The sequence below is a fragment of the Bacillus rossius genome, chromosome 11, assembly GCF_032445375.1.
Source record: "Bacillus rossius redtenbacheri isolate Brsri chromosome 11, Brsri_v3, whole genome shotgun sequence".
NCBI lineage: Eukaryota > Metazoa > Arthropoda > Insecta > Phasmatodea > Bacillidae > Bacillus > Bacillus rossius.
The window spans coordinates 1,558,875-1,572,188 of NC_086338.1; the positions used below are offsets into that span (position 1 = coordinate 1,558,875).

The 13,314-nt window shown below is 38.6% G+C and overlaps 1 long non-coding RNA gene across 1 annotated transcript in view; it reads left to right on the top strand.

Moving 5' to 3' along the window:
* The window catches only part of LOC134536561 (uncharacterized), a 400,227-nt gene that overhangs the window by 72,667 nt on the left and 314,246 nt on the right, over positions 1-13,314 (top strand). The window lies entirely within an intron of this gene.

The following is a 13,314-nucleotide window of genomic DNA, read 5'->3' on the forward strand; positions in this document are numbered from 1 at the left end:
ATTTAGATATGGCGTTTGTGGAGTGGTGGGGTTTATAGACATGTTTTTTTAAGACATGGCGGTTAAGCATAATGGTGGGGGGTTTGCTTTAAGCATACATCATGGCGTCATTTGTTTTAAGCATACAACATGGCGGCGGTTGTGGAGTGGCGGGGCTTTTAAGCATGGCGGTTTAAGCATAGCGGTTTAGACATAACTAGTGTGGGGTTGTGTGTTTTAGGCATATTTGGGGTGTGGGTGTGTGTGGGTTTATAGACATATTTATTTTTCGTAATTTAAACATAGCGGTATTTTATTTATTTTCGAATACAACATGGCGGGTTAAGCATATTTTAATATGGCGGTTGTGGAGTGGTGGGGGTCTATAGGCATATTTTTAATATTTAAACATGGCGGCGATTGTGGAGTGGTGGGGTCTATAGGCATACTTTTAAAAAAAATGGCGGTTAGGCATACTTGGGGTTATAGACGTATATTTTTTTCGGATTTTAAAGACTTAGCTTCTTTTAAGCATAGCTTCTTTAAGGCATATGTTCGTTATTTAATTCCCCATACTTCATATGGTCTCGTGGTCTAGTGGTCAAGGCGTCCGCCTCGTAACCACGACGTTGGTGCGTCCCCGGGATCGAATCCACCCAGCGCCCAGGTTTTTTTGTATACAATTCCCGCCTTCGGAGCGACGGTGGCGCGCTCCGGTAACTAAAGGCTGAACTTAGATGGCGGCGACGGTGGCGCGGCCTGGTAGCCAATGTCAACAACAATGGCGGCCTCCACGTGACAATATGGCGGCCCCCATGAAACAAAATGGCGGCCCCCAGGCTGGTACTGGCGCTGTGTTTACATTTCAATGTTTACATTGAGCCAGTAACAGCCTACTACTCCTACTGCTCAGCCCTTGCAAGTGTTGATATTGTTACGCAATTTTTTACAATATATTTTAAACCAATTTTATTTTAAATCACCAAAAGTTTTCAGAGCCGTGTTTGTGAAGACGTAATCATTACACACGACGTCTCTAAACCACAGGTCATTTTTGTGTTCTCTTTAAATGACAAATTCTTACTTGAAACGCCATAGATTATCGCTTATATATTTACAGAGTTATCACGCAAGAGCGGAAGGTCTGAATGCGCCAGATACACAAACAAAGAAGGCGCTTGCCGAAAGCGAGTAGGGTTGAAGGAAACATACTATAGCTGTTCTTGAAATACTTAGAACTGTTATAAAGAGACACACAAAAGTTACACTGATTCATTTGAAGAATGGTTGGAACTGCAAAATTTTGTTGGTTTTTTCTCCATGTTTTCAACTGGGCTACACTGGTTTCTACACGCCATAAATAAGTCTAAACCAAGGTAAATGTATTTAGATTCTTGTCTATCACGAACTGAATACGTGAATTTTCCCGGTCTCTATATTCATGGGGCTTGTATAAATACCTATCATCCAATTAAGTGACATTTAAACGAATAATGGTATACATTAAAGAATTATTTTAAAATAACAAACAAGGGTTTGGCAGGTACATGTGAATAACGTATTAATAAATGTAATAAATTCATTGGATGGCGGTGTGTTACTGTTGTTTTAAAGCTCTGCCAAAAATTTTACGTGCTGGTTTTGTTTACGATTTTGTTTAGTGACTACGACGAGAGGGAAAAACAAAAGAAATGTCAATATCTTTGAATGTCGCCTCTGTACTAGTACTGCCTGCGACGTCGTAGCGCATGCTGTAGTTGTACCGTGGTTGCTTCTCCTTGTGTCGAGAGAGAGAGAGAGAGAGAGAGAGAGAGAGAGAGAGAGAGAGAGAGAATAAGAAGAACATTCAAGTAGGTTCAAACGACGCTTGACTTGCAAGGCTACATTTGCAAATGAACCATGGTGTCAAAAGAAACAAAAAGAGGGGGGGGGGGGGGGGGGAGATTGCCTCCCACTCCTAGCAACTCCTTCACTTTCCACAGCTACTGGTCGACGGGTGGGGGTAACTCCCGGCTACGAAACAGAAAAAGGAGGGGAGGTTACAGCCCGAAGGGAGAAATCGCACGCGCGCCCCTCCCTCTGTTACCCCCACCTCTCGTCCAGTAACTAAGCTGGCATTTTAATAAAACATGCCCCGCCGCAACTGTGATTTATACGGCCGGCAATAAAAACAGACGTGATTCTAATGAAGGAATTAAGAAAGGCACGCATATAGCGCGAGCGGACGGGGAATTGGCGGGTAAGGAAAGTCGTGACTGCAGACGAAATAAATTTTAACAGCCGAGGCCTCCGTCCCGATTTTCTCTTCCCCCCCCCCCCCCCACTCACGGTCCAACCCCCTCATTTTCCTTGTCCGCAAATAAACCCCTTCTCTCGGCCCAGACATGCCAAGCGAATTGATGGCGAGACAAAAAAAGAGCGCGTGTAACTCAGTACACGTGATACAAGTGAAACTTCTTTGTCAATTCAAACTTCTACTCGTAAGGGGTAAAATGGCAGAGAAAGAAAGAAAGAGAGAAAGAAGACAGTTTTCTAAATAAATATTACTCACTGGTGAAATACACAATATAAAAAAAATGTGCGTGTTAATGTGCTTTTTCCAATGAATCCTGCGATTTGGAACACGCCAATTCTCTGAACTAAATATGATATTTATAATAGTTAGTGCTATCTATGCGGAAATGCAGGGACCGTCTCAACAGCGCTCTCTACGCTGCTGGTTGAACAAGGAGGAACGCGAGCGCGCTGGTATCAAGTATAACATTCAAGGCATTCACAGCTGAATGTACAGGTTACCTATATATATATATATATATATATATATATATATATATATTCTGAACAAGCGTGTGTGCACTCTTATCTGTCATATTCTTTCGTCCATCTATCTTTCTCGGTTCCATTTTATTTTGATCGGGGGACTAATCATCGCACAAAGAGAACAAAAACGAGCCCAGCATAATATATAGCATAGCCTAGTGCTTTCTTTATATATATTTGGCCAAGTACTAATTATCTGTCCTTTTCGAGTCAGAAACGTTTAACAACAATGTTTCACGAAAACGTTACATTAAAATTCGGCCTTGAAATTGTATTCTCATCACGCCAGAAGGTCACGAAAGATGGAAAGAAATCAAAATAATGCCACCCAGTTCCCCTCCCTACTCTATATCCCATCCTACAACCTTTCAATGATTGCCTGGCACGTTTATGGTCGGGACAATTGCGAAAGCGAGCTCTTTAACTACCCTCCCCCCCCCCCTGGCCGGGTTGAGCGAGAACAATGTGCTCAAGGCTGTCAGCGGCGCCGGGGCGACGGACGGGCGAGTCGCGAGTCGAACATTCGACACGCATTCGAGTCGGCCGTGGCATTTCGAGCCCACGACTACCCTCGGCGCAAGCCTTTCGATTTACCGAACACTGCACCCGGGCTGCTGCGACTTCCCGTCTCAGCTCGCTCTGGGAGGCAGTGGGCTTACACAAAAAAAAAATCTTAGTTGTCTGTAAAGTCGGTTTACGGACGATAGTTTAACGTGACAACGTCATAACAAAACATTGATGAAATGATAGCATACTTTATGAATAAAATTGAATCATTTTTATTTTAATAAGAAAAGAATAAATACTTGAAATTATACTAGTAATCAGATTTTTAAAATGCAAGAATAATTAACCTTTATTGCCGAAATTGTTGTTGTAATAAGTAATGAAAACCACATTAACTTTTCACTTCACTTTATAAACAGTCAAGTGGAAGAGAGATAGTTGCGGCGCAAACGTACAATGGGCGTAACGGGACACAGCATAACGGAACAATGTGCGTAACGGGACACAGCGTACCGGAACAATATGCGTAACGGGACACTTTTTCGTGCGTGCAGCCGGCGTTCATCGATTTATTAGACGTTGTCACGTCAAAAAAAAATTGCTTTGCTTTTACAAAAGAATCCTTTGGAAACTAGTTGTCAAGAAATTCGCATGATAATGGTATCTTTGTACAACACATAGGTACGGTTATTTTTCCATTTATGAAATCGTTTTTTTAGATAATACTGAGTATTTATTACGAAAATTGGCGCATAATTTTATATTTTTAATCGATGTTTCATTAAAGCATAATTTCTTTAAACCATGGGAAATATATTCGAATATTCTACAATTTCACTTTATTTTGTTGTATCATTTGTACTAATGTGCGCAGTTAATACTGAGAAGCTTTGCAGGGAAAGGTTTACATATAATTTAAAATATCGGAGGTACTGGGACAACACAAAGCTTAAATGAATCCAACTCCAGTATTACGGCGCACAGTATTTTGCAGAGATAAAGTTGTTTTAATGTAAATGTACAAATTAACAAATATCTGTAATTTTACGTAAATATGAAAATTTACAACTTGAAGTTCGCCACAAAAATGATATTGCAATGACGGATTATTTCCGGATTAATTTCGCGACATGCGAAATTCAAATACTTGTACTTTAGTGCTGCTTCTATCACGGACTCACAGTTCATCTGGAGGAATTGGAAACTCTCGAGCTCTAGAAAGAAAGTTTCTAATCACCTTTTGAGGCCCAGTTGAGTCGTCTCGCAAGTCAGTAACCAATGAGCAGGTGGCATTTGCCCGAGTAAGTACAGTATTGTAGAGATTATAGAGGTCACTGAACCCGCGAATTCTTTCAGTGCCTGGAGATGACGATTTACTGTGAAAAATTATTTCTCCACGTTAATCTGTACAAACACGGTAAAATATTGTAAAGTTTGAAGAAATATTTTAATCAATGTGTAGTTTTAAATTTTTTTTTCATAAAAAAACTCATGTGGGAATTTATAAAAAAACCTAAATTCCGTACCATGTAGGTACACTATCGAAGCCATTCTTATTTTTTCCTATATGTATTTCTAAAATTTTTCCAATAAACCTTTGTTAAAGTAAATTATTGTATAATCAGCCATTACGTTAAGGGGTGGAACTAACAGTGGTTGAAAGACAAAAAGTAATCATAACTTTTTTTGTACATACTCTATCAAATTCGTAATAATTGAAATAATCCTAAACATTATCTAGAACCTTTGACTGGAACAATTTTTAGTGAAACGAACTATTTACCCTAAAAATAGGGATTGAAAAAAATGCAGAACTTCCTATCAAATACGTTCAAATTTAACCATCTTCATATTATCTTAAACCTTGGTTCAAAGTAAATTTTTGTGTGACCGCTTATTAGTGCAAGGTATTAAAAATAGCGTTTGATGGTTAAAAATGCATAAATACTTTAGTAGGCATAATATGAAATTATTTCTATGTTATTCAGTGCTGGATGCATTGAGCTAAAATCTTTTAAAACAGTTTTGTGGCATTCAATATACAAGAAAATGTTAATCGATCAATTTTGAATATTGGAGAACGTATAGGATGTTATATTCATTAAGTTATTAAAATGTTCCAGAAGTTCATAGAAGTTTCCAAAACATTTCCATGAGCAATACGTAGGGGCAGGCATTTTTCGCGAATAAATCTGAACGCCTACTAGACTGCAACAAGGTGTACCCGCACCAGTGGTTTCTTCCTTGTGATTGGCGGCCGTCTGCGAAATAAGTCGTTGCCTTTTTTGACTAAGCCACTCAAAACGCGTTTGCTTTCGCACAGAATTACTCTGATCAGTGTTTTATCAATCAACATGTACCTGAAAGAAATTCACCCAATCACGAAACACAGACTGCTACAGTGTTTTAGCTTATAACTAGTCTCTGAATCTTTTCGCGAAATATACATGGCCCTAGCAATATGTACTTCTAAATTTACCTAAGCCTGTAGACTGTGCCGTGAGGGTGGATTTATTTTACTCCATTTGTCATACTGACCAAATTGTGTAGTTCAATTCTTACGAAGAAAGTTGATTGACATAAATTTATTGTGCCTTAAAGAATTTTTTTTGTAGTAAGGTACTTTTTTTTCGTGAAGTGTACGGTTACATGGTACCACGTACAGACGTATAAACTATTTATTATGTGTATTATTATTATTTATGTTATCCATGTATTATTACTAATGTTATGATGTTATTTAATACTTTTATATAAGTTACATCCTGAATGAATTACTTGACAATCGAACTACGGAACTGTCATGCTACAGCCTAGCATATATAAACATTGGACTGAACATAATACCGTCAAACCTAACCTGATTTCATAGTTATGTATTTTTTGTAACTTCACTTCTGTTATTACTAATATTTTTCTCACCACATATATTTTATGTATAATATTTTCACACTTTGTTTTTCTGTAATTGTTAATAACTTTAATTATATACCTGTTCTTGGCTGCAGTGATTACAGCCGCAGGCTATCTTTGATTACTGCATACCGCCGTGGGCGGAAGTGCAACCGTGTAATATGTTATGTGAAAGGAAGTAAGAAAAGGCGTCTCTTCATCAGGGACTATCCCGACGCCGGCCTCAGACAAATCATTTAATTTTATTTAAGATTGTAAAGTACAGTAAAATCAGTGTCTGTAAAATAATCTTTATTGTTGCAACCACGAGTGTGTGTGTTTACAACGGGATCCAGCTACTACGAGATAAGTTATCTGCAACTTCTATTTGAGGCCTATGCTATAAGCTAAAGTTAGCCATTTTTAGCATTGTAGCGTCCTTAACACGGACTTTTATTGAAACTCACTTGTGAACCTTGTTACTATTCTAAAGTCATTTACATATCCTTCGGGCATTTTAAACATCTTTTTGAAGATTCTAGTAAATTAATTTAATATTTCGACGGTGATTATATTGTGATTCTACTCAGAGGTCTGAGTGCAGAATTCTGCTAACCCTGAGTCATAGCCGATGCATAAACATACTATATTTGAGAAATACTGAGCTAGTAATTATTTCACGAACATTTTTACCGCAATTGAGCGGCGGTAATTTGAATAATTTGAACTATTTGCCAACTAAACTGTTTTTAGTACACGAACTTTTGATAAACGATATTTATAAATTAATGAACACTTGTTTTGATTAAAAATCTGTGCCATCATATATCCAGAATTTTTAAGCAGTTATACATAACCAGGAAAGCCACAATAAACCATATTAATTCATAATTTTGTCACTACCATATCCCGACTCTTAATAAAATATCTAACCATAGTGTCTTGCAATTGAAAGTGTTATTGTCTTGTGTTTTTGTTTGTTTAGATTTAAGATTGTTCAGTGTATTTGTTCATGTTGTGTTTCTTTTCTATTAAACAGTGTTGTGTCACAGTTGCAAGATACATCACCTCTGATAATTCCATTTAACTCTCATTTTATTTAATCTATTTATGTTCATATACAACTACATGCAACCCATAGAAAAGGCATTGCTTCTGTATAGCAACGGTGCCCAATTACCTACAAGACTACATAATCAGCTATACTACTACTACTACTACTACTACTACTACTACTACTACTACACATAAGTGTCGTACTAACTGTGTGTCACACTACAGTAAAGTGTCGACACCACTTAGGGCTGTACATAGTGGTAGGTGTACCTACTTACACTACAGTAAAGTGGCACCCAAGTGTAGGCATCATCATATACCTCTACAGAAGATTTACAGATTATTGAACACATATTTTGCTTTAAGGATTTAGCATTCGGAAAATAATTTGGTTAAATTTGTTTCAGATGACTATTTGGCTGTTATTAAACGTTTTTAAAACGTATCTACTATTTATTTTATACCAAACATCGTAAAACTGAAATTTAAAAAAATTCCATTATCACATCCCAAAATGTAAAACCCGTTAGTTACAAATATGTGCTTGTTAAATTATTTGTACTCCGAACATCTCGACCACTGACTTCAGTCTGAAAACTTGCCCGCGTGCCAATGTTGTATTTCTGACAGCCTTGAGACTGGATAAAACTGCCCGCGCCACTGGTGCAGAAGGACAGTTAAATATCAATAGTTTAACATTTTTGGAATTAAAAGTTTGTAAATTACAATGCTCATTCACAGCTTGGCTGTAGCCTACTGGTGACACCATATAGGTTTTCAAGTAGTTTTGCGAATAACCGAGAAACAATCACTAGAGACCGGAAAAATTGGCGGATTCATATCGCGACAGGCTCGAATCCAAACTCGTTCGCCTTCATGCTCATTCAGTGATTGGCCTACAGAATACCTGGGGAACTATGAGCCAATGAAAAACGCTCAACAAAAGAAGAATCCAATCACAAGCATCCCAGTTAGCAGTTGTAACGAGTTAGTAGCCAATGAGCAGGTGCATTTTACCCGAGTACATGGAGTGTCGTTGAGTCTGTCCTGGAGGTCACTGATGGCGCGAATTTTTCCAGTCCCTAACAATCACATTAAATCAACAGTCTATGTATAGTAGTGTCCAGACATGTATTTCTAAGACAGGGATTCCGACAGAATTATTTTTACGCACGCGGATTTCGATTGTCTGAGTGATATATACACAATACCTTACAGTATTAACACGTTACTATTGACCACTAGAATAAGTATTTTGCAATATCGCAACACAGAACATGTGTGTAACTGGCGCGCTAACTGTGGCGAACTGAACTGAAGAAGCGAAGAGCGATGACGAGACAAGCGGCCCCAGTCGTCTCAAGGTCAGCAGTACTTGGTGAATGAGGGGGAGGGGGGCACTAGGAGCAGGGGAGGATGGCGAGCGACAGTATATTTCCTACAGTCGCCACCCAGCTCCGAGCAAGAACGACATGCTATATACGCCGCGCCGTAGCGCGTTTACGCTCCAGACAACAAGAAGTATCTCCTGAAGAACGTAGCCCATAAAAAAGGGGGGTTGTCTGGAAAGTCGGTTTACGGACGATAATTTTACGTGATAACGTCATAAGAAAACATTGATGAAAAATTGCATACTTATAAATTATTATTTACAGTTTTTGCAAATTTGTTTAATTTGTTTAATATAATCACGAACAATTAGTTATAGAAATAAACTGAAATCAAAATATGTCAATAAATTGTTAATTTGAAATAACTAAATTGGACAAATAAATCAAATTTTTTTTAATTACTGCTTTTAAAATGCCCGGCTTAACCTGTTTGATATTATAGAATATTTTCTCGTACGGTGGTTGGCCGGTTCTTGCACGCTCGGCTCAGGCGGAACGTCACAATGAGTCATGTTTTTTCGTGCGTGCAGCCGGCGTTCATCAATTTATAAGACGTTATCACGTCAAAAAAGAAGCAAATATGAGTAGAGACAGGAAAAGATCGCGGGTTCATTTCGCGATAGGCTGAAATTCAAATACATATACCTTTGAGCTGCTTTCGCTATTGGCTAGCTGCTTGCCTGGAGGGCTCTTCGCCAATGAGAAACTTTCAACCAAAGAAGTACCCAATTACATAAAACCTAGTTGAGTCTGCTCACAAGTAAACAACCAACTATCTGACGTTGTTTGCTCGAGTATACAGAGGACTTTGCAGTCTAATCTGAATGTCATTGAGTCCGCGTCCCGTAATGTGATTGAATTCCGTAGTAAAGACCTGAATAACATACACTTTAGGTTTATTTGAATGATTGTTCTGCAGTTCTCTTGACACATCTCACACAACCTTCAGCCGGAAATAAATAGAGACTGGGAAAGTTCGCGGGTTCCATGACCTTTAGGATGGACTCCACAGCTCCACGTACACTCCAGAAAATATCTCCCACAAGTTGGCTGCAGTCTTGTGAGACGTCCCAGTGCAGAAGCCTGTGATTCGATACAGCTTTGGTTGATTGTTTCTCATTGGCCTAAAGTCCTTCAGCTGAGTGGTGAACCGATACCAGAAGCAGCGCTAATGTGTAACTATTTGGATATTAGCCTATCGCAAATGAACCCGCGGATATTTTTCTGGCCTCCAGTAACAAACAAGAACAGTTTGTCTTTGAACCAAAATGGCGAAAATCGGCCAGTGATAACTTCATAGTGAGTAGATGATACATACAGGATGCAGCTGAACTCGAGTAACAACTTAGGCCAGGCTCTGCATGTGTGTGACGTACATGACAATGTGTGCGGCAAGTAAGGCCACATGTGGCTGGTGGGAGGAAAGGGCAGCCCCTCGACCAAGTGTGGATAACACAAGTTTTTCAGATGTATAATCAGTAGAGACCTGTAAAATTCGTGATTTCAAATCCCTAAAGGACAGACTCCATGATCCTCTATGCACTCGTGCAAATTACATCTGCTGATTGGTTACCGATTCGTAACACCTGTTGACTGGAATGATCCTGATTCGCTAATTCTTCTGTTAAAGATTTTTCATTGGCCCAGAGTCCTTCAGATAAACTGTGGCCCAATCACTGAAGCAGAATAATGTCAAAAGTATTTGGACTCTATCCTATCGCGAAATGAATCCACGAATTTTACAGGTCTCTAATAATCAGGAGCAGACCATCTTGGAATGTCGTGGAGGGCGACAGTCCGAAGAGTTTCAGGTAGTGTGGAATATCTCCCATTCAAATGGGGAGTCCGGGATTTAAAACTGATATTTTAACATATTTCTGATGTCCTGAAAATTCATTATCAAAATATATTTTCATCTTATTTTTAAGAATTAATTAGTTAATAAAAATATTCCCAGGGCAGAAGTACTAAAAAATACTCATAGTTCATAAGTACTAAAAAAATGTAAAAAAAAAAATACATTTTCACAAAAAAAAATTCAACCTACTTCAAAGGTCAGTTGAAAACTGTAGTAGATTACCTTTAGTTAACTGTACATTTATTTTGCTATTGGGGGGGGGGGGGAGATTATATCGCCTCCTATATTGCCTGCCACAGGACCGCCACTGCCTCTTATCATTGTTTTGTGATAACATCAGTATGGAAGTGTTGTTGGTTGGTACATAACTCTGGTTCCTGCAATCATGCATGTATTTTTTTCTGGGTTGGAAAAAAGGGGGTGGGATGCAAGTACGACTCTATAAAAATATAGCCCGTCCTGAGCTAACATTTTATGTGTGTGTGTGTGTAAACCTAAATTTTTAAATACGTGTATTTAACTATTATTTTAGTTGAATGAAACTATTAAAGGTCAGTATGTATACGACCATAAATTTTCAGATGTTCCAAGCATGTCTTTTATTTATATGGCCTGGAAAAATTCGCAGATTCAATTACCGCTTAGCTAGCTTTCACAATCTGCTTTATCGGGAAAATGCCAACTTCTCATTGGCTACTGACTTGTGGGATGTCTCAAGGTAAACTGTGAGCCAATAGCAGAATCAGTGCAAAGGTACAAGCTTTTGAACTTCAACCTATCGCGAAATGAATCCGTGAATCTTTCAAGTGTCTACTTTCGCGAATTCGTTCGGCGCAAGGCTAGAATAATTCATAGCCTTATAAGTAGAGACCCGGAAAATTCGCGGGTTCATTTAGTGGTATGCTAAAATTCAAATCTAATTATACCTTAGTGCTGCTTCTGCCATTGGTCCACTGTTAATCTGGAGGACTGAGGGCCAATTAGAGACCCTCACTCATAGAAGTGTCGAATCACAGGCCACCCAGTCGAGACGACTGATATAAGACAGCAGCCAATGAACAGTTGGCATTTTCCCGAGTGTGTAGAGGATATTGGAGTCTATCCTGGAGGTCATTGAACCCGCGAATTTTCCTGGTCTCTACTTATAATAGCTCTACCAAAGTTTGCTTTTCCCTTGGCTGATTTCTTACTGAGAACCTTTTTGTTCTTGTTAGGTGCCATTATCTGATTCACTTACATTTCTCACAGCTAGACAAAGTTGTCTCTCGGTCGCAGAGGGGCGTGTCCAAAAATCTGCCGTCCAATCACGAGCACAATGCAGGCGTATGAAGGTTTGCAGTCTAGCTTGCGAGCAAATGAATCCGCAGAACTTCCGTAGATCCATCGATAGAGACCGGAAAAATTCACGGATTCATATCGCGACAGGCTCGAATCCAAACTAGTTTGCCTTCATGCTCATTCAGTGATTGGACTACAGAATACCTGGGGAACTATGAGCCAATAAAAAACGCTCAACAAAAGAAGAATCCAATCACAAGCATCCCAGTTAAGAGGTGTAACGAGTTAGTAGCCAATGAGCAGGTGCATTTTACTCGAGTACATGGAGTGTCGTTGAGTCTATCCTAGATGTCATTGATGGCGCGAATTTTTCCAGTCCCTATCCATCGAGTGTCATGATTTGCAGGAATTTCGTCTCCGTGTAAGGTCGGGGTGTGTTGAAAAAAAATTGAAGAAAAAAATAAAATAAAATTTGAACACGTGAATTAAAAAACTCACATTACTATTGACACTAACACGCTGACATATGGGCCTACACAGTAGCCGTAAGCGACGTGGCTACTCTCACAGTAGCATACTGTCTTCACTGATATATTCTAAACTATTTCATTACTTCGGGGGGGGGGATGTATTACCAGGGGTGCTGTCACAACTTAGAAATACACAACTTAGAAACACATAACTTAGAAACACACAAAATAGAATATTCTAAGTTATAACTGTTCTAATTTGTGTGTTTCTAAGTTATGACGTTTCTAAGTTGTGTTGTTCTGCGTTGCGTGTTTCTAAGTTACGTGTTTCTAAGTTATTACATTTCTAAGTTGTGTGTTTATAAGTTGTGATAGTTCTAAGTTATGACTTTCTAAGTTATGGAGTTTCTTAGTTGTGTGGTTCTGCGTTGCGTATTACTAAGTTACGTTTTTCTAAGTTATGACTGTTCTAAGTTGTGTGTTTCTAAGTTATGTGTGGTTCCCATATTCCCATATCCCCCTCCCTGCGATCGCTATTAAACTGAATGCTCTATTGGTTCGATAGCCCCTCCCGAAGAGACTTCCTGGCAGTGCCGTAGCCAGGATTTTGTGAACGAGGGGGTACAGAACAGACATTTAATAATTTTTTTGAGAAAGTTTTCTTTTTTACTTATTGTTTAAAAGTAAATTAGTGGTCTTTTTAAAATCTCAGGAAATAGTGGACTTAAAGAATGCCACCTTTTAAACATAAAAATACGTGTAATGTCTTAATTAAAAAAATGAAATGGAAATTGTATATTTATTTCATTGTTTTAATACTATGTTATTAAGTAAATGATTCGATAAACTCGTTCAAACACCTCAAAAATATCTACTACTATTAAATACATGAAACAAACATGTCAGAATGAAAGACAAGCCTGCAGTAACGCGTGTGTAAACCGGCATCTAAGGTAGACTACTTGTAACACAGTTCCTGACGCTTTTGTACGCGAGCCTAGTTGGCCTGTAGCCAAATGGGAAGGAAATACATTATTGTATCCCTCATTAGCCTTGCAAAATA